A 27,980-nucleotide genomic window follows, 5' to 3' on the forward strand; every position below is an offset into this window, starting at 1 on the left:
TTTTTGGCCATAGATAAAGTGATGTATTTATCTGCTTGTAGACAACTTTTATCTGATAGAAGAAGAGTTGAATTACAGATCCCTCCCACTCATAAAACGCATTCAAATCCGTCAATACTCGGACACAATAACTCTAAAATGTATTGTAATATGGTTCGTAAAACAAAAATCACGTAAATACTTAATGTTATCGATAGCGATGCAACCGAACTAATGAAACAAGAAGCTAAAGTGGTCCTTATTGTTTGGTATTCAGCGAAATAATTGCATAATACTTGTCAGATGTGTGTGTTTTCTTCTATTTATCTATTTTCAAAAGAATAAAAAAAAAGGTATTTTCTAGACATGGAAAATACTGTTGAAAATCTCCTACAAATATCTTTTGTGTGCTAGCTGAAGGATATTGTAACAATAACAATAATCAAAACGTATAGATAGGAGGTTGAACAACAGAAATTCATACATTTTGGAGGCTCCTCAAACCACTATAGGACGAAAACAACAACCACAAAAATCTTCATACGGAAAGATTATTCCCATATGGAGTGAATGACTAAAACGATCCAGAGGTACTTGGTGTCTATGACTGTATTCCAATTCGGTCTTTCCAAGTTAACATCCCTATCTTTCATGATGATAGTGATATGTGTTAACAACTTATTTACAAACAGATAGCTTGGATTCCAGATTTCGTTCTTATTGACAAATGTCTGATAGTGCTGTTCAGGTATCAATGCAACAAGTTTTAGTTAGAACGTATGCTGCGACACACACACGCATTTTTAATGATTTGCAATAAAAGTACTAAACTATACTATACCTACAAGAATTTAATTCATATAATCTACTTATTTAAATAATGACCTAGTGTTTTAATGTAACTCATGTTGTAATTAAACGTTTTTCATTTATTATAGAATTTTCTGAAAATTTTCTTTATTCTTTATATTTACAGTATTTATTATAAAAACAAGGCTAAAATACTTTAGCCTTGTTATTAATATATATATATATATATATATATATATATATATATATATATATATATATATATATATATATATATATGTGTGTGTGTGTGTGTGTGTGTGTGTGTGTATACACAGGTATCCCTTGCTTAACGCGGATTTAATTATCGCAGCGAAATTAATTGCAACAATCTCTTTATATACGCGGCAAGAGTTTTAATTAACGCGCCTCTAAATTTACCACGCAAAACCATGCAAGCCTCGAGGGGTGTTTCCGAGCCGAGAGAAAGAAAGTCGTGAGCATGATGACGTTATTCCTCCCATTAAGCATTAAGAGTGGGTGTATTACAAGCTCAAATTGTTGAATTGGTTTGCCTTATTTTTGTCCGGAAGTTGAAGCTTATTGCAAGAAAAATAACTTAGTTTTCAAGCTCTTTTGCTTTTAGCTAACGCATCTGGTCATCGAAATTGTCTTAATGATCTGTGTGAGAATGTGAAAGTTTTATTTTCTCCACCACATACGACATCATTGTTACAACCCATGGACATGGGTTTCATTGCAACTTTTGAAAGCCCATTTTCTTAAGACATTCTCAAAGACAGTAGATATGACAACGAGAGCAAATACGATTATACTCCAAGAATTTTAGAAAAATGTTAACATTAAACACGCAATTGAAAACATTCATGACTCGTGGGAGCTAGAAGGCAAGTGTCTTCTAGCTACATAAGAGCTGTTTGGAAAAATATTTTGCCGGAATTTGCTAATGACTTAGGTGGTTTTCAAATCCTGTGAACAACGTGGTCAAAGAAATCGTTGCAATTGGTGAAGACCTCGGTTTTGACGATGTTGATGCAGAAGATGTTAAAGAATTATTGGATTCAAATTCAAAAGATTTCAATGACAACGATCTTCTTGAAATTGAACGAAAACGCGCATATGAAGACAACGAACAAATGAAATGTGAAGATGAGGTTCCAAAGGAGATAACAATCAAAGAACTGGATGTTAGAATCGCATAAGCAGCAAGTAATGGATATGTATCTAGATGTTAATCGAAGAATGCTTGTTTTCCGAGGTCTAGAGAGTCATTTTGCTTGTTATCGTAGAATTTATGCCGATAAGAAAAAAACTAAAACTGTTCAAACGACTCTTGATAACTTTATATATATATATATATATATATATATATATATATATATATATATATATATATATATATATATATATATATATATATATATATATATATTTAGTCGTTTAAAGTCAGAGTTCTTCATTGAACCGGGTAGGTATGAGTAGTGCTCAATTATTTAGGTTCAGTTGGTAATGCTTTTGTATGGTCATTATTGTGTTAGATGTAAATGATTTAGTTCCAAATATTAAGAGTAAAATGTCTCTCTTTACCAATGGTGTGAAGCTGGGCAATTTTGTATGGCTACAGGATGATCATGGACTTAAAATTGAGAGAGTGAGTAGGAAAGGGAGAGCTTAAAATTTAGTACAAACACAATGCAAATTTATTTATTTATGTTTACAAACCCACACATTAAAGGTTATTAAACCTCTAGCACATCAGTATTACTTGCAAATAAGAGGTTAAGGAGAAAGAAAAAAGTCTATCAATGCTGGATACTATTTCTTAGTGTATTCCAAATGTGGCAAAATTTATTTATTTATTTAAATTCTGGTAGATTTGGGATGTATCTAAATCCCATTTATAGTCAAGCACTTTTACAAGTGAGAAGTAGTGTTTTCAGACGGAAGAGGATATCTGTATAATGTCTTTATGCCAGGAAAGGTTTCAAGAGTAAGTTATCCCCCCCCCTCAAAAAAAAAGAAAATCTCATCACGTTTGGAGATCTACGTATTATCAAAAGTGAGTGAACGTAAGAGATAAAGTAAAGTGAGATTTTCCTTGCGAGAAACTAAGACTAGACTGCATTTTGGTAGAACTGAAAATGCGATATTCAAATTGAACAAGAAAATACCACTGACGGTTATGAATTGCACAAGAAGGTTTTGGAAAAAAATAACAAATGTAAATATTTAGTATTTTGTAGGAAGGAAGATAGTTGACATATCCTTATACAAGTCTGTAAGTTAGGTCAATATTGAATTATAGCTTTTAATCACCAAAGTTCTCATGAATAGCAACAAAATCGAAGGTATTCAGAGACCAGTTCTTATAAACTATCGTGATAGAATTCCTCAACACCAAGTGTTGAGGAATTCTATCACGATAGTTTATAAGAACAGCTGGTCAATATGATTAGTTGTTTGTTTGTAATCTAACGAAATAATCTAACAGGAAATGGAGAGAGGAGATTTAATTGTAGTTTATAACTTATTTCCAGACATGTATAAAGATGGACAACAACAGTTTCTTGCACTTATCAGAATCAGGCTATATACCACAGGATGCATTAAAAAGGCTGTATGGAAGAGAGTTAAAAGAACCACACGAAAGTCGTTTAATATCGAAAACATGTCGAATAACTTTTAACAAAGGGTTATAATGAAGCAGCAAATATACATTGATTGAAATAAATTCGTGTATAATGATCATATAGTTGTAACAATGTTATATATTTAAATGTATTGTCATGTGTTTGAATATTATTGCGCGTGGAAAATTTATAATAAATGTAATAAAATAATGAAAGAAATAATCACAAACATAATGAGAAAGAATGTAAGATCGCTTCAATATAAAAAGATCAATTGAAAAGCACTTTTCTTGTTTAACCAACATTTATTTAGCAAAATGCATTTAAAAGCCTTTAATAATAATTGCTATTCTGCTTTATATATATATATATATATATATATATATATATATGTGTGTGTGTGTGTGTGTGTGTGTGTGTGTGTGTGTGTGTGTGAAAAGTTTTACCTTGGGGAATATATATTAAGGATAGCAAGTAATTTTATAAACTTGTTTTTTTTACTCCTTCTCCCTAAGAAAATTTGCGCCTGAACGTAGTTCAAGTCTAAAGGTAGTGCAACACCAGGGCAACTCGTTGTAAAGGTGGATAAAGATCTGATCACTATCCTTAGCATTTCCCATAATGTAAAACACATCTCACTAAGAGATGTACACTGTTATACATTATGGGTGTGTGTGTGTGGGGGGGTCACTACCCGAACCGGTTTCAACCTTTTTTGAGGTCTCCTCAGTGAGTAGCTAGACCCTGAAATACCAAGTATATATATATATATGGTACATATATATATATATATATATATGGTACATATATATATATATATATATGGTACATATATATATATATATATATATATGGTACATATATATATATATATATATATATATATATATATATATATATATATATATATATATATATATATATATATATATATATATATATATATATATATATATATATATATATATATATATGTGTGTACCATATTTAGATTTGAACTATGTTTCAAGCGTAAACTTAACTGTTTGCCCACTTGGGATTAGGAGTTAAATAACCAAGCTTATAAAATTACTTAGTAACCCTAATATACAGTATCCCCAAGTTAAAAAATTAATTACATATATATTATACATATATATATATTATACACACACTATATATATTATATATTAGGAAGGAGGTCAATCCACAGTGAGATGCGGTAATTAATGCCCTTGGAGGGTAATGGATGGCAATGCTGTAGCCAATGAAGTTTTAACTGAGGCTCGGCTATTGCTGTTACCCTCTTGCCATGATCAGAGCTTTAATAGCTGAATAACACCTTATCCCTACACTGTCCTCTACAGATAACGGTGAAGATGAAAAGCATTGTTGCTTCGCCCCTATAAGGACTATATATATATATAATTAGACACACATTATACACATATATATTAATAACAGTATACATCTCTTACTGAGATGTCTTTTACATTATGGGAAATACTAAGAATAGTGATCAGAGGTTTCACCACCTTTACAACGAGTTGCCCTGGTGTTGCACTACCTTTAGACTTGAACTACGTTCAGGCGCAAGTTTTTTTAGGGAGAAGGAGTAAAAAAAACAAGTTTATAAAATTACTTGGTATCCTTAATATATATATATATATATATATATATATAAGAACTTGGTATTAAGGATACCAAGTTCTTTTTTACGTAGGAAAGAGATCGAAGTCTGGAGAACTAATGTAAGAACGGAAGGAGGAGGTCAATCCACAGTGAGATGCGGTAATTAATGCTCTTGGAGGGTCTTAATTACAAATGCCCATTGCTAAATAGTAGACCGAAGTCAGAATATCCACTTTTAAGTCTTATTTTGTTGAAGAAGAATACCTCAAACCGTAAACAAAGACACGATGTTTTTACTCAGAGTTCTGGCTTACAACTTAAATGAAGGTAGACACTATAACATCATCCTGCTGGACACATTTAGTAGTGTATAGAACTTTTAAAATGACCCCCGTGTTTACAAGCCAAATTGGGAACATAAAACTGATCTCGAACATATTTAATAGCAATTAAATTTGGTTACTGTGTAGAGTTTCTATGTCGATGCAATTCTAGATAGACTCAAGTCTACTTGTAAGTGGTCACAAATAATAATAATTTTTCTGGCAATGGCAAAGTTTATAATCCTATCACATATAATGTAAATAATATTTATAAATACACCTTAGAAGTATTACTATGACCTTTCTATTCTTCCCTAAAAATATTCAGTAGAGAATGTTAACTAAATAATGTTATATCAATATGCATAAATATTAATAATAATAAATGTATTTTATTTAATTTTTCACATCCATATTTATAATGATTCATTAAATGTGCTAAGAGAGATCTTTTTCATTTTAACGACATTGGTTATGGAATAATTTTATATAAATACACATACTTTTTTCTGCATTCTATCATTTATAGTTCTATTACAGTTCATTTTATTTCACAGTTTATATTTGCAGTTTCGTTTTGCGTTAGCAGTAGCAGGGAATGCTGAATGGATTCATTTCCTTTTTTTTACACTGCTATTTTTTGGAATCGATAATTATGCAAAATTTGTTCATTTTAAATAAGGTTTATAAAAGAAAAGACTAAGAACTTTATTTGAGTAATTAAGTATATTTGAGTATGTATGTGTATCTTATAGATAGGATAACGTAAAGGATGATGAGGTAGTAATCCCATTGCCTTCGAAGCTACACTTAGCTTTTCTGAAGACAATGAGATTAACCATCAACTTAATTTTATGTTGTTGTTAGTGTTTGTTTCTGTGGTTGCTACGTTTTATTAGACACGTCTGGCAACCTTTGCAATGTTAAGTGGGCTGTTGTAATTTCCACAGTTCACATTTCAATGTTCTGTAACTGCTCAGATATTTTGTAAGATGCTCCCTCCCAGCCGCTCCATACACATTATTATAGTGCCTAGTTGTGTATTGGGTTGTGTTTGGTCTTGTTAAGCGATACGTTTATCTGTTATTACGGGAAGATTTGATTTGTTGAAATAGTGTCTTAGTAGTAGTACGTAGTGTCTTAGAGTCTTTGAACTCAGGATTTTCTGTTTTGCCATTAGGGGTTCGGTTATTGTCTGGTGTGTGTGTGTGTGTGTGTGTGTGTGTGTGTGTGTGTGTGTGTGTGTGTGTGTGTGTGTGTGTGTGTGTGTGTGTGTGTGTGTGTGTGTGTGTGTGTGTGTGTGTGTGTGTGTGTGTGTGTGTGTGTGTGTGTGTGTGTGTGTGTGTGTGTGTGTGTGTGTGGAAACGATTCTTTGGTGGAGATTTTCTAAATTTGATAAGTGACTGTTTGCTGTTTGTGTAGACAGTTATCTCATACCTTAGTATTGTTTCACAAATTCCATGATATATGTTTTTTTTTATGTTGACATCATGTCTTTTGTTTGGAAGAGTTCTGCAGCAATAATACGTAGGTTTGGTATGCCATACGTTTTGTCCATTTAACGTGGTTGTCCATATAAAACATTTAATGAGTTATTTAGTGGGTGTTACGGGTGTGATTTCGGAGCATTAGCAGCGTCCATGGTTAATGCAATGGTAAGTATAATTATGGTGAGTGGTGCAGGGCGTGTAATTCTAGGATTCTTTATTATTAGCATTTGCGTTTTAGTGCTGCTTACTATAACTGAATTGTGGTAAACGTAGCCAGTTATTTTGTTTAGGTCGTGTTATGCTTTGTAGAGAGCAGTGTTAATGTCAATGTGGATTGTTAGTTGTGTTGTATCACTTGCGTATTGATATATTTGACTTTGTATGACCAAGATTTCAATGTCATTTATGTATATATTGAACAGCCTTGGTGATAATATTGCTCCTCATGGAACTGCTACTGTATCTGTATTCCACGGTTGTGATATGCGCCTATTTTTGTGAGATAATTCCTAAACTAGGTATGAAGTCCCTCTTATTCCAAATGAATGTAGTTTGGATAGCAGTATTTCATGATCAAGTGTATCAAAAGCTTCGCTAAGATCAAGAAGTATGAGGATCGCAAATTTATTTTTTATCAAGATCTTTATTTAGTTCGGCTGTCCTCTAATAACCTCGAAGGTTGTGCTCTTCGTTTTCTGGAACCCATACTGCTTTTGTGAAATGATGTTATATTCTGTAAGTAGCTTTGTAGTCTTATATGCATTACTTTTTCAGGAAGTTTAGAAATGTTCTGTAGTTCTGAACGTCATTTCTTTTTCCCTATTTGTAAATAGATGTAATATCCGGTATCGAATATCATGTTCACAAGTTTCAGAAGTACAGGGTTTAGTTGCTCAACATATGTTAGGAGGTCTGTAAGTCTGATTTTGTCAATTCCTGGACTCGTTTTTTGCTTTAATTGTGAGAGTGCATCTGTCAGTTCCAATTTGGATACAGGAGGAAAGTATCTGGTTTGCTGTTGACCTTGGGTTAATAGTTTTCTGTTGTGCCTAGTAGAGAAAGTATCTTTTTTTTTTTTTTTTTTTTTTAAAGTTGTATAATGTTGTTTGTGAAGAGGTTGTTAAATGATTCTGCGAGTTTCTTGTGGTTCTTCTCTTGACCGAAGTTTTTTGGTGATAAAATCTTTTGGGGGTAATGGTTCGTTAAGTGGAGACCATGTTTGCTTCATGTTGGCACTCTATTTCTGAGAGTGTCTTTTTTCGGTCCTAATTTTAATTGTTATTTGGTTTCTTGTGTTTTAATATAATGTTTGCAGGTGAATGTTGGGTGACTTTTTTTACTCTTTTTCGTAGAATATCTTGTATTGCAACACTGTTCAGGATGTCCTCATTTATAAATTATTTATTGCTTGTATCCTGTTTCATTTATATTAAGTAGGCTGTTCCAGTTTGTGTTTTTTTTTTAATAAGGTTATCAGCAATCCTTCTTACTTTGATAGTAGAGTGCAGTCTGGTGGGTTTCACAATGTGTGGGAAACGTAAAGGTGGTTGTGTGGAATGAAGTTGCGATAAAGTAGTGGTCAGTGATTTTAATAGTGATTATTGATGATGTGTATGTGTTGATAGGGGTCCGTATGTGGATGTGGTCTATGCATGATTGTGATAGTGAGTCGTTATGCTTTTCTTCTCCTGTTTGGGAGGTTATGGTCCGGTTAATGTCAATGTCACCTATTAGGATCAGTCTGTCTGTCTGTTGATGACATTTAGCCATGTTTCAAATTCATCAAAGAAACTGGGTGGTCTGTATATTGTCGTTAGTCGTTATTTCGAAAAGTAATGTTTCTGCACGTTTGAAAGTGGATATGGTTTCGGTCACACTGTGCTTTTCATTTACAAACGCGATTATGCCGCCTCCTTTTTTGTGGTCTACATAACGTGTAGCGTTGGTTTGATATGGTGTAGTTGGTTTGGTGTATAACTTGCTGTCTATAAGATGGACGGAGGAATTAAAGGTGGGGACTAGATCGGATTCACATAAGATTACAAGAATGTTGATATTTTCGTCCTTTTGCGTAAAGACCTGGGAACCCTTAGTCCATAGAAATTTATAGTTTTTTCTGTTTTTTTTTCTTTGCTTGGTAATAATAATAACAACACTTGTTGTTGTTGCTGTTGTTGTTATTATTGTTTTTATTACTGTAATATCAAATAAGAAAATGCGTAGTAGGAGTATGGGAACATGGATCTACAGGAGAAAAGGCTAATAGCAAATCATGTTTTCAATTACCTAGCGAGGGAGAGGCAATCACGAAAATTTGAGAACCTATTAGATATACGAGAACCTTATCTGAGGCGGCTATTTTAAACATTTAATTAGAAAATCGCCACTTAACCAAAATCTAAAGAAAAAGAGAGAAATTTAATTTGCTTTGAAGACCAAAATTATTCTCTTTTTGCTTCTAGTAAGAAGGATGGCGGTCTCTGATGCGGTATTAAAAATTGTTAAGTAGATTTAAGGAATTAACAGAAAGAGAAAATATATTTAATAGAGCAGGGCGAAATATCTAAAACTAATCTTGTCAAGAAAGGGAATTATAGGATAAGCATTTTAACATGTGATATTAGAAGTAAAACTTTAACAAATATCCATTGCAAAGACAAGGCGAGACATGAGAATAATTGAAATGAGAATTCTCCGAAGATATTAGAGACTGAGCAGATTGTAAATTTAGTGGAACATTAAGATTCTAATACAGCTATATTTATTGAATGTGAAATTTTTCTTTTTATTATTTATTCATTTTTATATACAACTATATTGGAGGAAAATAGTTCCTTCTTCTGTTAGCAGGCATATCGAACTCTCTGCAAACAATACGCTGTTAAAAAAAAAAAGCTCTGACCCGAAAAGGATGTCATGGAGATTTCTCTCTCACTTTTTCTCTAAAAATATCCATTTACTCGTTCAAGGTTCAAATCTTTTCTTACCATGTTTAACTCGATAGCCTAAGGTAAGATATCATGTAAGAAGATACAGCTGATGGCATGTTTCGCTTACTTCCATTATACAATATGTTTGCAGCTACCATCCCTTTTTAATAAGCTAATAAAACAATCTTTGGGTTAAATTCAAAAGTAGTTTTTGCACACGAGATACGACTTTTGGGTTTTAATTAATTTACATAGCAGTTACCAATACGACTAACTGATCCTATTCTTAACTGTCTAAGAGGAGATTTCCCCAAGTTTATTTTAGAGTTCATAGTGTCAGAGCGGAGAGTTCGACCTTTGTTAAGGTAAATATTTGTTCATTGGCACTTAAAACAATTACGGAGTAGCTAAGCCTTCAAGAATATCTTCCCCTACACAATGAAGCAGTATTTCCCATTTGGTGAAAGAGTGGAAGATATATACTATTTAAAACAAAGATATTTCTGTCATTGGGAGGCAATTCGTTCACACCAAAATATAAAAATTATCAGTGCCTTAATATTTAGTTGTGATAGAATAAACCGGAGTCAATGTGTAAGTAAAGGATTTTAAGAAATCAAGGAAGAAAATTAAACAAAATTATCTATCCATTGTTCTATATTTCCAATATCTTAATAACACACACTAGTTTTTATTGTAATCCGTTTAATTAATTAACAGATAGGTGCATTCAGATAACTGCTTAAACCACCTATGATCAACATGTTGTTACGATAAACTGCTGGAATTGCGAGGATTTTTCCATATTCGGAATGTCCTACTGCCAAATTCGAATGTCAGTATTTTAGAACAGACAATACCTATTAAAAAGTATGTGCAATGCCTAAGTGCCAAACTTTGCAACAACAGTGTGTTGGTGACGTCACTAATGTTAGCTTCCGTTATGATAAAAAAGAATATCGGATAAACGTCATTCAAGCGTTAACGCCTACTCAATAATAAAAGTCGAGTAGGCGTTTAACAAAAGAAAGTTGGAAGATTTTAAGAAATATTAAGAACGTTTTTGAAGACTTATTTCTTTACACATTAGACTGTAAACACTTGGTATATTAACTCACAATATTTTCGATACAATTTATAATTTTGAAAATTATAAATTAACTTTATAAAGTTATAAAAGAACTATTTCATTTTCACGAGATAAACAAATACATTTGTACATAATATATTGTCATTTATACCTAATACGGTGTTTGTTGTTGTCTTAAGTAAATTACAAACAAAGAGGGAGATGAATTTCAACGCCTGGAGTGAGACGGTAGTCTCACACGTCTCACGAAAATAGGATGTGTGATAGTTTCAATTGGGCGTATGACGTCCTACTTAGATATGATGTGGTATCACATCAGGGGTATTGATTAAGGTTAGAATTATTTACATAAAGCATATTACTGCAGGTTTTTCTTTCTAACTACAATTCTAAGGCTGGTTGGTTGGTTGCAATTATATTTGCCTCATAGTGACAATATTTCTGGAATAACCCACATCTCCACAAAAAATTCAATCATTTAAAGATTTGTTAATCAAATAATGATTGTTTTAATTAATGCGTGTGATTTATGGCGTTAAGAAGATAAACACTTTCAGTATATTTAAGTATTTAATTTTAATGATTTTTAATAATCATCTCCATCTTTTAAAAATTATGCAATAATTTGTAGAAATAAGATACTGTATCCTTATAAGCAAATGTGCACATTTTAGCTTATAAGGTTCAACTTTTGTACGTATTTTATTCCAGAGTTCAAGAGAAGACGAATATCGAAGGCGAATTTTAACGGAGGGTTTTCTTTAAGTGGAGTATATTATTATCCATGGGTTAAATTGATTATTTTTAAATCAAGTGTTTGCTCTTTGTTTATTATCAATCTCTTGCACTTTCTTTAGGCTTCTTAGAACACTCGAAAGAACAATCGGCATCTTCTTTGATTGGAGTGATCTGGATTTGGAAACAGTAAACCTCTACAAGGACTTTTATTAATCAGTTGGTTGGATTTTTAACTGTGCAAAAAAAAAAAAGAAAGAAAAAACATAAAACACAAACCTATCAAACATGGCTCGTTTTAGTTACTTTGGCACAATCATAAACATCTACGACAATTTGCCTTTTCTTGTTTATCTATCCATCTTACAAATAAGAAAGCGAAATCAGCAGTTTATCAGAATTTCCACAGTGAAAAATCAATATTGGAACAGTTATGTAACTGATTTTGATCAGAAGGAAGTTATTTTGGTCGGTCGGAAATATGAGAAGATTATCAGCACAAAAGTATTTCTTTCACTGCGCCAGTAATTCCTACATAGCAGCCATGGTTGCTGAGCTTCTGATTATTATAGACTTCTTAATTATGTGCATGAACAGAAGTTCAAATAATTCTCCTCATATCTGTTTAGGCTTGAGGATGAAGATACTAAACTGAATACTATTTAAAAACTTTTCCCCCTTTTCATTTATTATCTATAAGAATACTGCTTTTATATCAGAATTCTTTTCTTAATAGAAATATGTTACAAAAATACTTTTAGGTTGGTTAAATTAGCAATTACACTTGAAATTGTTATAGTGAAATACTCGGTTTTAAACTAATACACAACTTATTAAAAAAAAACCTCCATTAATTTTGTCTTTGGAAACTACAAATTTTACGAGTTCGAAATATAAATTTGAGATAAAGATTACATTTTAATTTTCTTAATACGTCATTTAGAAATTGTCAACTATTTTGTTATGAGAAAACAACAACAGCAACAAAACTATAAAGATATTATATAAGGAGAAAAGGCATAACGAGCGAAATTCATTGAAGTAGAAACATAAATTTAAACTGATTCTGAATTCATCTCAGATACTTCCATCGCAATCATTTTAACACCATCAGCTGAATCTGAAAGAGATCAGTGTTCGAAACTGATCCTTTGTTCCCATCCCGTGTTCAAATTCCATTTTTTATATTTAATTTTTTTAAAAAAAAAAGATTGTTTGATGATATTCGATTTGGCCTGTTTGTTTTTCTCTTTGTTTTAAATCGAGCTTTTATCCCTTCAAATAGTACTGAGAATACAAATTCAGAAATATCAAATTTTTGACAATTCTTTTATTTTGTTTTGAAACCTGGTTTTCAAAAATGAGACAATAGGCAAAGATTAAAAGAAGAAAAAGAAAAAGATTAAAGGAAAAGTAAGAGGAAAAAGACAGAAAGAAAAAACAAGAAGAAGAATTAACTAACCAGTTAAAAGAGTTGTTTTCTTTTGTTTGTAAGCAACCACAATGTATAAATAACTCATTCAGAATATTTAATGAGTATTGATATAAAACGAAAAGGAATATTTCTATAAGAACTAATTTCAGATGCAACACGCAAAGATATGCTACTGTAATTTCATTTAAGATGAGCAGTCAATGCATGCTATATCCGCGAAAAGATGCAGTAACTCGTTATTACCCGGCATGGGCACAGGTTTATATTAAGGCCACAGTAATTAAGAAAAATTAATCCAAAATATCCTCTCATTAAGCTCTGTTTATCCAAGTTACACAATTCTCTCTCTCTCTCTCTCTCTCTCTCTCTCTCACACACACAACAAACGCTATATAACATCTGGTATTAAGTTTCCTACACGTTACTATATACTCACCTCGTGCAGCAGTAGCAACTCTCGCGCCTATTTACGTGAGCTTTGTTAACGGTGACATGGAAAACCGACGCCATTTTGTATCCTAAATGAATTTTAAAGCAATACAAGGTCGAGAGTTCCTCGTGCAATGTTTCCGAATGTGAACAACATTCATTGACCAATAAACATTTAAATAAATGGAATTAAACAATACTTTGCTATAACCATCGATGAGTCGATATATCCTCAAAGGGAATGACACTCCGCGAGAAGAAAGATGCTAAGGAATTTCTCAGAATATAACGTTTTACAATCTTGGCAGTTTAACTAGATCACAATTAAATCAGTTTGTCTAGGAACAAGATATATAACGTTATAACACTGCCATGGATAGACTTGTAAATATTAGAGCGGAGATAAGATGAAGTGGACTATCCGATATCAGTAACTGATTAAAATTTCGAAACCTAGCTTAACAGCTAAGCCTTTTAAGGTAGATTAGACCATTTGCGGCAACCGCCATTATTACTAGGCTGTAATCTTTAAGCTGATTATGCGTATCAGTTCTCTTACCTGTAGGGTAGGTAAGTTTTGGTCCAGAGCAGCGGCAGCCGTCGGTCCTTACGGAATGGGTGGTGAGATGGATGACTTGGTTCTCAAACCTAGAAGAAACAGTCCAGTCTCGAAAGTCCCCTTTCAAAATGGCTTCAAATTAACAATGGCGACCTGTCGTTACTTTTTTCCCAAATAAGGAACTTCCTCCGTCTGATCTAATGATGTCATTCTCTTTAGCTTTCATTGGTTCTGTCCCTCTTTTTGAACAAGCAGATCACCCTATCTGACTCGAATTGAACTCTGAACTGTGTTCGCTACAACCTGTGCGGTATTGCCATGGTGATGAGAGATAAGACTTGGAGGTGTTCTGAAGTCTAACGCCTTCACGGCCATCCAGGAACAGAAAACAGGTAAATGTAGTTTTAGTTTTCAACCTTCACTAGTAAATTTAGGATATTTGTGAAGTATTTTGCAAATTGGTATATTTTCGAAATTGGATTAGTTGATCTGCCTTGACATTTGGACCTCCTTATTATTCTCAATTCAAAATGTAGATTTTATGTGACAAATTCTTTATTTTGAACTTTTTGTTGTCAAGTTTAGAATTTTTTTCTATTTAAGGTCCAAAACATCTTGGATTTCAATTTCTAGTGATGGTTCTACAAGGATAATTTATCCAGAAATTTCATTTTTAATGATCTTCCAGCTATTTGTTTTTTAATTTTCTTTAATGTTTGAAATTCATTTTCTTATCGAAATGAATATTTAAAAGATTGAAATATTGTTCAGGTACTCAATCTCTTTCTTGTGGCTCCATCTGTTGATTCCATTGAGAGACCGAGTTCTGCGACTGTCAAATAAATGGAGCAAATATTTATTTATTATTTGTTGTTATGTATATTGTACTTAAGTGTTTATATGATGCACACTACTCGACGTTTCACATAGTTTAGGATGAAACGTTGCTATTAGGAGGCATCCTCTGTTGAACAAATTGAATTTGGAGGTTCATCCTCTTGAGTTCAAAGAGAATCTAGGCTTCATAGGATTATTGATAATGGCATTTATAAACGAAGCTGATTTATTCAGTTTCAATCCAAACCGATCCCAAACTAATATTTGTTGTTAGCCTGTGGGTTTTTCAGATATATCATCTGAATCTCATGAAATTTAATATTTTTACACTCTCAAAAATCAGCTTTTTGAAAGACATCTGGTGGCATTTCCCATAAACTACTAGTTCATGGAAAATGGCGCAAGATTCTACTAAACACTTAAGATGCTTTGAACCAATATCAACTCAATGAAAAGAGCCAGACTGTTAAGGGGAAAAAAACAGTACTCAGAGGCAATATTATACAGTTTACGCAAACGGCAAAAATTCCAAGTTTACTTTATGATAGCAAACAACACTGAAACACTAAATGTCGTAAAAAAACTGACCGAAGCAACCTACGGCTATTGGACAATATATTACTTCTGTTAAATGATGGTATTCTACGTCTCATTTGCCTATTCGAAGGAACTAGAATGCCATCTTGTGACTTAGCTTACCTCACTACCATATGAGGGAAACTAATTTACTAAATGGAATTCGAAACCAAATGTTTCCAAGTGAAGGGCAAATGTCATGTTTTCATCGCAGCTGCAACGGAGGCTCTAGTGCACAGACGTAATGTGACTCAACAAGACATTCAAAAGGAATACAACAACACAGAATGGTAGTAAAACAGTTTGGAACATGCATTCACAGAAATGAAATCGCAGAAATGTAGACACCAACTGAGTTCAGCTATACACAAGAACAAAATCCCTAAGCCATCAAAGCTACTTACTAAACAACGTAAATACCTGAGAAGAACTGGAATTCATTGATATCGATATCATAAAACATTGTCTGGTAGTAATCACGTAATGTGGATAAGAACAGGATCAACCTTTTTCGTAAAGAACTCTACTAAATATCTAAGATATCATCACCATCAACTGGATTCCCTTTATTTATAATTGTGTAATTATAAAAAGAATGCATCTTTCCTTTCTCTGCACATGCATTTAAGGAATAGTCAACCACTTGAATTTTCTGCTGTTGAACAGTCAATAATAATAATAATAAATTTCAATATGGCGGATAGTCTAAGCATTAGGGAGGGAATTTGGTTTTTCAATGAACAAAAGGTTCCTCAGCTTTGAAACAGATGAAAATTAAACTATCGAAAGAAAACTTCCTTACTATATTCAAAAGCCAGCTCGGCTAATTCAGCTGGCCAACTTGAGAAGCTCTTGGAATACATTTTATGCATCCAGGCCAGCGTGCTTGGATAAATCAAACAGTTTCCCTAAGAGGTAAATTCATAAAATTTTATTACCAAAAAAAAAAAGACTATTTTTCCCCTCTCAGGCAATGGATCAGCTTGCATCTTTGATTAGATTGGAACCAAAGTCATCCTCATTACAGCGTGTGTGTGCTATTCTTCCCGACTGACTTCCCATCTTTTATAGCACTATAAATGACTAACCATTTGTTAAATGGTAAGTCATTTACCAAATAATGCATTTTACAATTATCAAAGGATTATAATCCTTTGATAATTGGTAAGTCATTTACCAAATAATGCATTTTACAATTATCAAAGGATTATAATCCTTTGATAATTGTAAAATGCAACAGATTCGTTCAATGAACAGGACAAACAAGATTAGTTATTGGAAGTTGGAGTTATCAGTTGTTCTCTCGCTTATAGAACACACACACACACACACACACACGAGCAAATCAGTTCATCAATTATCAGGAATACTTTCAATCTTTTACTACACCTAGGTATGGGTACATTGAAGGAAAATTCGTAATGACAATATTATGAATTTACCTTCAATTTTGTATGCGTGATCTACAACTGCACCATATTTGGAAACACTAACAGGAACCAATACCAGCAATCATTCAGGAAGATTTTTTGATATCTCAGATTTACAGGTATTGCAATTTAACAATATCTGCAAGGCCCACATTTAAGTTTAAATCTACCCTATATATATAAAACGATAAGCCTTTTTATGTCACGTTTTTTAAAACTCAGCGGCTGTTCTGAGTGTCGAGTCTTCAAAATTCGGGTCATCAGAATTCAAGGAGAACCGGCCTATAAGTCCGGAACTCGGGGGGGGGGGGGCGCCATAGGCGTAAGGGGGGGGCAATTCCCCCTAGTATTTACTATAAACATTGAAGAAATAATATAATTCTGCAAAACAAAATCATAGTTTGTTTATATAATCTCCTCATTTAGCGATTTGAATTTGCCACCAGTGGTTTAAGAAATATTATTATTATGGACTGTAATCAGTAGCCAACATTAGCTCGTTTTATTATCGTCCAAAACACCCCTGTTTCCTTTAATCATCAACGATCACGTGAGTTGTGTTTGTCATACTATTCACAAAGAGCAAAGAACTTCTATTACAGTAATAAAAGAGTTAGCGTCATATTTACTGTAGATTAATCAAATATCCTTGTAGGTTCCGGTGTGTTGAATGAATGAAATGGTTTTGACTTATTTAAATCATGCGGTCATACATTTACTTACTGATAATTGAAGACACAAAATTTCCCAAACGGATTCTGTTGTTACGAAAGCAAGGGGAAGGGTGTATTCGCACATATATACATCACATACACGTCAACAAAATCCCTACGAAAGGGGGTGGGGAGAGATCGAAGACACGTGTGAGATATATTAAAGCCTTTTTCATGTAAAGGATTTATTTCCAAGAGTATATAACTTCGTTACCAAAGTATCTGAATGCGAAGCGAGTGTCGACTTTGGCTATTAAGTGAACTGGATATTTATGTTAAACAAATATTGACTCACACCTGTCATCTCATACAGCGTTTGTGCAAGAATTTAATGGTGGAACCGTCTCAAGACACACCTCTGTTGAATAGCAAAGTGATAGGAATTTGCTGAGTGTTTACATTTTTTTTTTTTATGGGAACATATTATGAATGTTAACTTCGTGTTTTTCCCAGGTAGCCATTCTACTCATACTTTTGTTTTTTGAAAGAGGAAATTCTAGCCTACCACCTTTTATGAGACCTGCTAGCTAAAATCTAGCGTCATGATGTTTCATATGACGCAAGGACTTTATAAGAAAGATCATGAGAAGGTCGATATGATTCTACTCACCGACTGAAGGATTTTTTTTCTTTTCTTTTTTTTTTACTAGATTTCAGAGTTTGTATATAGTGCTGATAAACAAGGTCACTTTTACGGGAGTAAACAGTTTTTCTTTTCTTTTTTTAAATCAATAGAACTCACTGTTGAAAACACACGGATAAGTACAGAAACACTAATTAAGGTCAGGGAAAAACATCGCCTCTTATTGAGAAAGCTGAAAAAATGCATCAAAGTCTGCGATCGTGAAAAATGAAACTGGCTACCTACCGATTTACAAAACAAAATAAATATTAGGACTGGAGAGTATCCCTCCAACTCCTTTAAAAAGAAAATGCGTTATAGAAGATGTGGATTTACTCAACAGCAGATTTTGAAAACGGGGATTTTTTTCACAATATTTCTAAAATTTATTATTTTTTAACTATCGACTAGCTCATTCGGTATAGACGAAGTCTTGATCGGAAAGACATGGGTTCGATTCCTGTCAGTGACGTAAGTAACCTTCATGTTGTTCTTTCGACTAAAGGTGAGTTAACCAGTCTCATACGGCAGTAGAGGATTTTTCTCCGGTAATTCGCGTTTTTCATCCCTCAAAACAAGCAAACCGGTCCCGTGAACACACACGGCTACAATCATAAATCCATACGGCAAGGAAGGCAAAGGGAAACCATCCTGCTTCATAATCCTCTCCCTAGTATGGTAGCATAGACAACAAATTTATGTATTTGTTTATCTTCGAAGTTTGGCTAAACTTTCTAGTGCGAATCCGGAAAAAAAAAAAAAAAAAAAAACATTCTAAAACAAATGGTGCAATTTCGCAATTTATTCATTGCTAAATTAAATTATAGAAAAAAAAAGCTTTAATATTTCAAGCGATATTTGATTTCCCTGAGCCGATAAGCTTGTTATACGACGCATATTTGTTTTGCAGTTCATGCTCTTTTAGGCATCAAAGAGCAATACGATTAGTTCATGCATTCTGACTGTTATATCAGAAAAGGCGATAATAAACCAATATACTGTATATGCAGTATATATAGGTGAGGTTAATTGACGAGATAGGAAGCATATTTTGTGAGCTGTGGGGAAATTACACCACTGGTCACTTGACTACTTCAATATAACTCCAGATGTAAGTAGATTTTATAGTTATTAGTACCAGAGGATAGAAACATTTAAGAAACTTAAACTTTTAATTTATCAAAGTTCTACAATTAATATCAATACGTTATCATTTCGAATAAAGCGAACAATAAAGATTTGACGAAATTTAAAATAGATAATTACAGAGAAAATAGACAGCGACTCGCTCTTAAAAGGTACCCAGTTTAACTCCTTATAAGATATATTAAGCATAATAAATTAAATATTCTTTTAACGGATAACCACTTCGGAAACGCCTATGAATCAATCCCATGTAATTTACGCAAATGAATATCTGTCGGCGTCTGAATATGATTCGGACTTGCCAAACCTCTATTTAAATTGGTACGACAAATCCAGTAATAATAAGATACTGAATAACTTTTTGCGAAAAAAAAAAATTCTCTTAGCAATAAAAATGACATTGTTACGTCATGTGATTGTTTTCTTTGACTGTTTCTAAAAGAAGTGTTCACACCCATAATAATTCAAATTTTGCTTTTTCTTGTCTTTTGTTCAGAAGCTGACTTCCTTTTTCTTTTTAATAAAGACAAAAAACTTCTAAGGTAGCATTCTTTACTCATATTCTTTCCGTTACTATGGTCAAATAGTCGATCTTCTGATGTGTGAATATTACTTTTCTCACACATTTATCTCACGTTTTGGGAAACCAATCAGCTCTGCTGTTTACACACAGATTACATCACTTTCCGAAGATTGAATTTCTGGATTCGATGATCATGGCATAAATATGGATCGCCGTATTGCAAAAGAAACGCTGAAATAGCTATCTTAACACCATCTTTTTTGCGTAATCAGTGTGGTTTTAGACTCAGTCTAAAAATGCCAAAAATCCTATTGGTTTTAATGGAATTAATCCAAAAGAATAAATAGTGTAGAGTGTACGTACCACAACTATTTTCTGGACATCTCCAAAGCATTTAATTGTGCCCATCATGATTTGATATACACAATCTGGACAATGAATTAGAAATTTTAATTTAATACTACGTTGGACCTCCTTTAGCCAGAATTACAGCACATTTGCGGTTTGGCATAGATTCCTCAAGGTGTTAGATTGCAGGTACGTCTACAACATATTAGGCGTTTACTAGACAGTTCATTAACTGGTTCAGATTTGATAGAAGAGGACTTTGCTTCCGGATCTGTTTTTCTAACATATTCAATACATTCTCAATGGGGGGGGATTCAGATTCGGGCTATGGGGTGGACAGGGAATATGGTGGAAGTCGCTGTCATGCTCGCTGAACCACTGCTGAACAATCCTTGCGCGATGGACAGTAGCATTGTCGTCCATGAAACAACCGTCATCAGCTGGATAAAAAGTCAGCATTGCAGGATGGACTCGATCAGCAACAATATTCAGATATTCCTTGGAGGATACCCAAGGAATATCTGACTTTCTTTTCCTTTTTAATAAAGACAAAGAACATCTAAGGTAGCATTCTTTACTCATATTCTTTCCATTACTATGGTCAAATAGTCGATTTTCTGAGGTAAGAGGGGAGAATATCACTTTTCTCACGCCTTTATCTCACGTTTTGGGAAACTGTGAAAGTTCCACCAATATCAGGGGACCCATTCCGCACCAACAGAACATGCCCTATACTATAACACCACCACCAGAACCTTGAGTTATGCTTACAAGGCAAGCTGGGTTCATTGCTTGATGGGACTCCCACAAACTCTCTTCCTACCGTTGGTAAATGTTTAACTTGACTCGTCGGACCACATAACTTTTTTCCCTTCTTCTGGTGTCCAGTCAAGGTGCTTCCGATACCACTGTGGACGAAGTTTCCTATTCTTCGCAGAAATCAGTGGCTTCCATATAGGTATGCGACTGCCAATACTGATCCTCTTCAATTCAGATGCGGGTAGATCTGTGAGATACGGGCATTTAACGAACAGCCTTCATTAAATGCTTCTGTCAATTGTTGCACACAGGGGGGTTCTGTTTGTCCGTACACGTCTTCTCAGAAGACGGTGATCTGGTTCCTGACAGATTGTCTTAGGACCACAGTTACGCCTCTTAGAAAAGCAATGTGGGTTATTTTTCCAGTGATTAAACATCAGGGATATCTCACCTTTTGAGAAATCAGCTCTGCTGATTTCAAAATCACGGCTCCAGCCAGACGGACATCCACAATAAGCCCTTTATTGAACTCAGAAAGATCCTTTGTTTTTCCCATTGTGATCAACACTGTTGACGATTACTGACCAGCAGCATTCATCAAAGTTGGTTAGAACACGTGGTGACGCACGTGACCAAGTATTTTCCATATACACTGAGTAAGTGACGTTTACGTATATATCTGCATAAAGATTTCTAATTCAGTGGCCGATATGTGTAGCATTAGAGGTATCTCAAATAATTAGTTTATATCACATTTAGCTAGTCGAAAACAATTCATATTAATCTTCGGAAAACATACAAGTGAACTGCGAAATATTAAATACTTCAAGGATCAGTACTAGTGTGTATCCTGTGTTTAAAAGGTACGTTAATCACCTCGGTTGCTGGAAATTAATTTGCAAATTATTGTCCTTGCTGATATCACTGTTCTGATTTACAATGAGGTTGACATAATTAAAGAAATAGATTCCTAACAATTGTCTCAAAATAGATTTACGCAAGATAAAATCGAGCATACGCATTTCATTTAACAAATTAACTAGATCGCAATCTTATCAATTATAAACGACACTATTAAATGGCGATGTCAAGCAAGTATTGCCGCAGACTCGATAAGATATTTAGGTCCGTCTATCGACAGCAATCTGAAGTGGAATTCTCACGTTACATTTTTGACAAACAAAATAAGATAATCTTAAACAGAATCAATTATTTAAAAAGTTGTCAGCATAGAATTCTTGAAACATCTATACTACTTGCGGATAAATTCCTCATTCCATTATGACATCAAATGCTGGGGTGGAGATTATTTCAATAACTTACTCCCTCTGATAAGAAACGAAAACTAAACAGACCAATAAGAACAATTCCCATTTCATATATAGCGTCATGCTCTACTATAGAACTGTATACCATCCTTGATATCTTACCATCACACTTACCTTTAGTATTGCTTAATATACTTCAGGAAAAACATTTAAAAATTTCCCGTGTATAAGGTGAGTTATAAGTTGCGCTGTGTGAGAAACTTGTTGGGAATGCCAACAAGTTAACAGCGATAATTCCAATGCTTTCAATATATAGCCATTGACAGCTGTTGTAATAAATTGCACGAAGATATACAAGATCTATCTTTGGGTTTCACATTTAGCAAAATACTGAGGAACTATGTTGTGAAACTAAACGACGTTGAATTATCCTTCAAACACACAATATGAAAGTGTCAGTAAATCGAAAAAATGATTACGCATTAGAAAGAACGTGTTTTAACTAAGTAACTCTGATCAACATAATTGATCAGAGTTACTTAGAGATAATTCCTGGGTGGAATCCCAGGAATTATACTATAGGTAAGTGAATATCAATTATATGTAATTACCCATTTATATTTTTCTAGTAATCAGAATAAGCCAAAATCGCTCTTGGTTACTCATATGTATTGATGTTTATTATAGTGATTCATGTATTATATTTTGTAGGCTGTTGTACTTATTTCTCTTGTATTTTCCCTCATCTTGTATTGCATTCTGTTGTATTTATTGCATTTGTACTACACTAGCGAACAAACTAATTTGAATATTTATTTAAAAGAGAAATTTTAATTTCGAAAGAAAATAAGTACAAAAGTTAAACTCCAAGTTTACCTAATAATTTATATGTGCTCTTCTGTTCCTAATAAATTAATTAATTAGTTTAGGCATGGACTCTACCAACGGTGAACACATTTTTCTTATTTCTGCACCTTGAAAAACCATAGTTTTATAATGGATTGTATTAAGTTATCCTTTGTATCACAATTTTATTTTCCCAGTCTCTTTTTCACTATGGCCCACGAAGTTTCCTTTGGGTTATGTGAGGAGAGTTACCTGGCCACCGAAACAATTGGATGTTGTGATTTTTGAGGAACTCTTCCACTTTTTTCAAGTGTTAGCTTCAAAAAAAGTGAAAGGAACGAGATCCTGTTGGAAGATGAGTTCTTTGTCTTTCTGGATCTGTGGGACTATTCTTTTCTCCAATATGTTTATGTATTGGTCACTTTTCATCATACCGTCAACAGGCACAAGTGATCCTAGACTGTCATGTTTAAACCAACCCAAGAATATCTCTTTAGGTAGGTGTTTAGGAGCTTGTTGAAGATGGACAGGAGAAGTCTTCTCAGCCACTGATTTGAGAGCATAGGGTACTTGATATCCTTGGTCAAAGAAATGGCTCTGATCTGACAGCATGATCTTTTTCCACATCTCAACAGTCCAATATTTGTACGCTTTTGCCCACTGGAGACTGTTTTCCTACAGAACCTTGGTTAATAGTTGTTACTTTTTTTTTTTGGTCTGTGGGCAGTCCTCCCTGCACTACCTGTCAAGTCTCTATTTAAGTCTATAGCAACATTTTCTTTTTTCTATCAGGAGAAAAGGTGCCTGTGTCCCTAAACCGCTTTAAAATCCCATTAGCAGTTCCCAAACAACTAAGACCACACTCATTAGCAATTTGTCTTTGAGTCATGGATGCGTGGTGAGAAACAGCACATATTTTTTGAATGCTTTCTTGGAGATGTAGCCATTTTATAGCTACACAAAATGAATAAAACACTACGATTGTCAACTGTTTTACACTATCGAAACGCACAACACTATTAATAAACATCATAGGAACAGTTAAAACATGCAGCACTCAACCAAAATAGTGAACTAACCAAAACCAAAAACTTGAGGAAAATTCGGCTTGTTCAGATTAATTTGTTGTAGGTGTTAATGTTCAATGTCATGATGAATGTTAATCCCATATTTCTTAAATTTAAGTTTTTGAATCACAAAGTCATCTACTGATAAAGCTTACAAATTAAAAATAATTCATGTTTCAAAAATGAAAAAAACATTTTTTTCCATTGAGTAATCGTATTCAACATGATCCTTGAAAATATTTTAAGCACCCTCGGAAGGTGCATGAAATTAATTCCAGGAATTCGCTAAAACATAACATCTGTTATGTTTAAAAATTATACATTTTAGATGTGCATTAGTTGAATTGAGCCGCGAGATGAGTAAAAATAAATATTCATACTCACCAATCAGATACTAAATTTCTCGATTATCGAGAAATTTCATATTTGATTAAGATTTAACCAAAGTGTTAATAGATTTTCATGTTTTTTATTTTATTTTATTTTATTTTTTCTCAGTCAAATTGAAGAGATTTGCTGGTGACAGTTTTGTATCCATGAAAAGCGCACATACTCGCGCGTGCAGGCCGCATGCGTGCTAATTGAAAGCGTTCTACAACCAATGCAGTCGGAAGAATGACAAGTGAAAGAATGGCCTGCATTACAATCCCGTCTAAGACGAAGAATCAATCTCTATAAGTTTCTTTCTGAGAAAGGCAAGTTAGATGATCTCCAACAGAAGTACCAGAAACTTCCTCCTCAAAATTTGTATTCTTCTCAACCTCAAAATAAACATCATGGCCAGAAAACTCACTCGATTTATAAACATAATGAACTAATCACATGGCTTAATCTGTTTCGATGTACTCTTCAAAAAACAACAGCCTGACTAAAGAAAATTATTTTCTTGAAGAGCAAAGCAAATTCAATTACATTGGCAAATTTATTTATGATTTTTCAAATAATAAGTGAGCTGTTAAAATTAAAGATATTTTAAATTTCCAAGATTTTTTTTCTTTCCAAAAAGTGCTGAGCTAGGAAATAACATTAATAATTTCTCGTGTTATATTGGCATGTTTGTTGTTCTTTGTGTCTCCATGCTTACTAAACTCTAATTAAAATGAATTAAAAAATATTTATTACAGTGACTCTAAGAGGACACGTAAAATGATCTAATATTTGATTCACGATCTAAACTCCAGTATCAGATGTGGATCTTATATGAATTAAAAAATAGAAGCATCTAATAGTTAATTTCAATATCCTATATTAGTAGATATGATTACAGTATAAACAGCAATAAGTTAAATTTGTTTTTAACTCTCCATTCTGTAAGTATACGCCTCTGTAGCCTTGTAGAAATGAGTTTGCTTATTGCTCGAAGAATGACCATTATCGGTCAGATTCCATTCTTTTTCCAGACCTTTTTGCGACCTGTTTCAAAGTTACTCGATCTTTGGCGCAGGTAGATAGGACGATTTCTTCTTGGCATCATCTCAGCTCAAAAAATCGACAGTAAAACTTTACACTATTTCAGACATAATACCTACCTGTTAAGATTTAGAACCACCAGATGGTATTAATTTGGCATGCGTTCTCCCCCCTCCCTCCCTAAAGTCTTGAATCACCGAGAGGCTTGAGCTTAACTATCACTCTTTGCTGGAGGGTAGAAAATGGCTGCCACCAATTTTAGTTATAGCGCTATAGCGTGCAAATTCTGATAATCATAGAACTAATACTACTACTCATACATTATCCAAAATGCTTTTTTATTTTATTTTATTTTTCACGATGTCGGAATTGTTATTAATTCTTCGCTGGCTCACAACCAACTAAGAATGATTAATAATCTCAAGCGATTTCACGTGGCTATGTTATGATATAGAATCTCCGCAGCTAAGTCAGTTTTGACGAAGCTCTTTGATTGGAAAGCCCTGGGTTCGAATCCCCTCCAGGACGCGCAGAACCTTTATCCCGCGTTTTTCAATTAAATGTCAGGTAGCTGTTTTTCAGTTTCAACTGGAGTTTCCGGTGGAATTCCAGGAATTAATCAAAATCACACATTTTAAAATACTATTGTTTTAATTGATAATTAATTACTAATGAATTAATTACATTGCTTTTCAATAAGTTAAAGTAATTCCACCAAAATATATGACATGCTACAATTTGGGCTCTTCTCACTGCCATTCCAACATTATTAGGCTCGCTGTTCAAAGCAGTATTGGAGAAGTCATCGAATTTCAATTTCGCTTAACCTCTTTGAAATGCGGTGTATGCAAAATAATCGTGACATGGATTCACTTGTCGTGAATTGGGTGCGGCATAGGTGGAATATTTTCGGAAGTCGATGACAGGCGTTACGAGCCTCTTCATGAAGGCTTATTGCATTCATTCCAACACGCTATTAGGAATGTAACTTGAATGAACTAATCCTTCTCCCCCGTACTTTTCTACATAATAAGAGACATCCTACGTTTTGGCAGATGGTGCTTATCGTAATTCGACAAAACAGCTTTAAGCCAAACATGTTCTAGAATATGTCCCTTTACGATCTTCTGCCTAAGACAATGATTTTATCCGTAAAGAAGAATTTCTTTTTGGAAGACGACCAACCAATATCATGCTTTAGCATGGTATGATGGTTGATTGTCGATTCTATGTAGTTGCCGATGCAGTCAAGTGGACTGAAATCAGTTATAGGAAAATTATTTCTCTTCGATCAAATATATTGGTTAAGAATATGCGGGATAACCAGAGCCACACGGGACGAAGAACTCATGAGCTCTTTGCAATTAACTGCAATTTCTTCTTGATGGGATTTGAACTCAGATATTTCCAACCAAAGTGCTTCGGATTTCGAGATTAAGTATGAAATTATCCCTCGTCGTTATATTGATGTGTCCATCAAATTTCGTTTCGAGTCCAATACACACTTTTAGAAAACAATCCGGGGGCACACACAACGGGTTATCGTCACAGGATAAATTCCTCATTCCACTATGACATCACATGCTGTGGTGGAGATTATTTCAATAACTTACTCCCTCTGATAAGAAACCAAAACTAAACAGACCAATAAGAACAATTCCCATTTCATATATAGTGTCATGCTCTACTATAGAACCGTATACCATCCTTGATAGTATACAAGTATACAAGGAGTTATTGTATCCTGTACATTTGATAAAAAACGAACTGATCTTGCTCTTTGGATGTATAAGATGTTCTTTCTATATTTTTGGAATTGATTGAAAGAAACAGTCAAGGATTATTCCAAACATATGTGAACATCACCCACATGAGGGGAACTTTTCATATCCACATAAGAGTTACATTCTTTTTGTATAGAAGCAGTGTAGCTAATCTTTCGAAGTGTTTTAGTCGAGAGGCAATTATCCTTATTCTCGTCACAGTCTTCCATGCGACCTCCATTACCTGAGTTATTTCTTAAAGTGTGTAGAGCTCGGAACGAAACTTGATGGAGACATAAAAATATCGATGTTTCACTAACCCACAACTCGTTAATCAAAGGAAAGATTTGATAAACTTGTGTAATCTCTCTCTCTCTCTCTTTTCTCTTGTTTGCTGGCCGAATATTTATTTATTTATTTTTTGCTTACTTTATTTTGAATTAGGGTCTCAGTTCATGTTGGAAGTTTGGTGAATTTCTAATAGTTTCAAAACGAGATTAACGTTAAAAAATGAGTTCACATTCTTAAAACTTCTTCAATCCATCCGTCCTTTAGAATGGTTCGAGTCCCTTGATTAAGAGTCACGACGAATTAATGCAATCGGAACGTCATTTTTCTGCTGTACGCCCTGAGTGTGCCTGTTTATGACTG

At 33.7% G+C, this 27,980-nt stretch overlaps 1 protein-coding gene and 1 long non-coding RNA gene across 3 annotated transcripts in view; one reads left to right on the plus strand and one right to left on the minus strand.

Moving 5' to 3' along the window:
* LOC150097486 (transcription factor GATA-4-like) overlaps nucleotides 1–14,149 on the minus strand; it is a 62,824-nt gene extending 48,675 nt beyond the window's left edge. Inside the window, exon 1 of one of the 2 annotated variants that reach the window (XM_090406746.1) lies at nucleotides 14,022–14,149. The gene's annotated coding sequence lies outside the window, so the exon portion shown is untranslated. Of the gene's footprint in view, nucleotides 1–13,469; nucleotides 13,867–14,021 lie in introns of those variants that run through there. The other variant, XM_090406744.1, reaches the window with a different exon arrangement.
* Nucleotides 14,150–14,274: 125 nt separating this feature from the next.
* On the plus strand, nucleotides 14,275–24,944 carry LOC150097487 (uncharacterized). Its single transcript, XR_016549639.1, has 2 exons — nucleotides 14,275–14,413; nucleotides 24,655–24,944. It is a non-coding gene; the product is annotated as an uncharacterized LOC150097487 (long non-coding RNA).
* Nucleotides 24,945–27,980: the final 3,036 nt, after the last annotated feature.

This window comes from Typopeltis vanoorti, chromosome 17 (assembly GCF_054136105.1).
Source record: "Typopeltis vanoorti isolate ZY-2024b chromosome 17, IOZ_Tvanoo_1.0, whole genome shotgun sequence".
Lineage (NCBI taxonomy): Eukaryota > Metazoa > Arthropoda > Arachnida > Uropygi > Thelyphonidae > Typopeltis > Typopeltis vanoorti.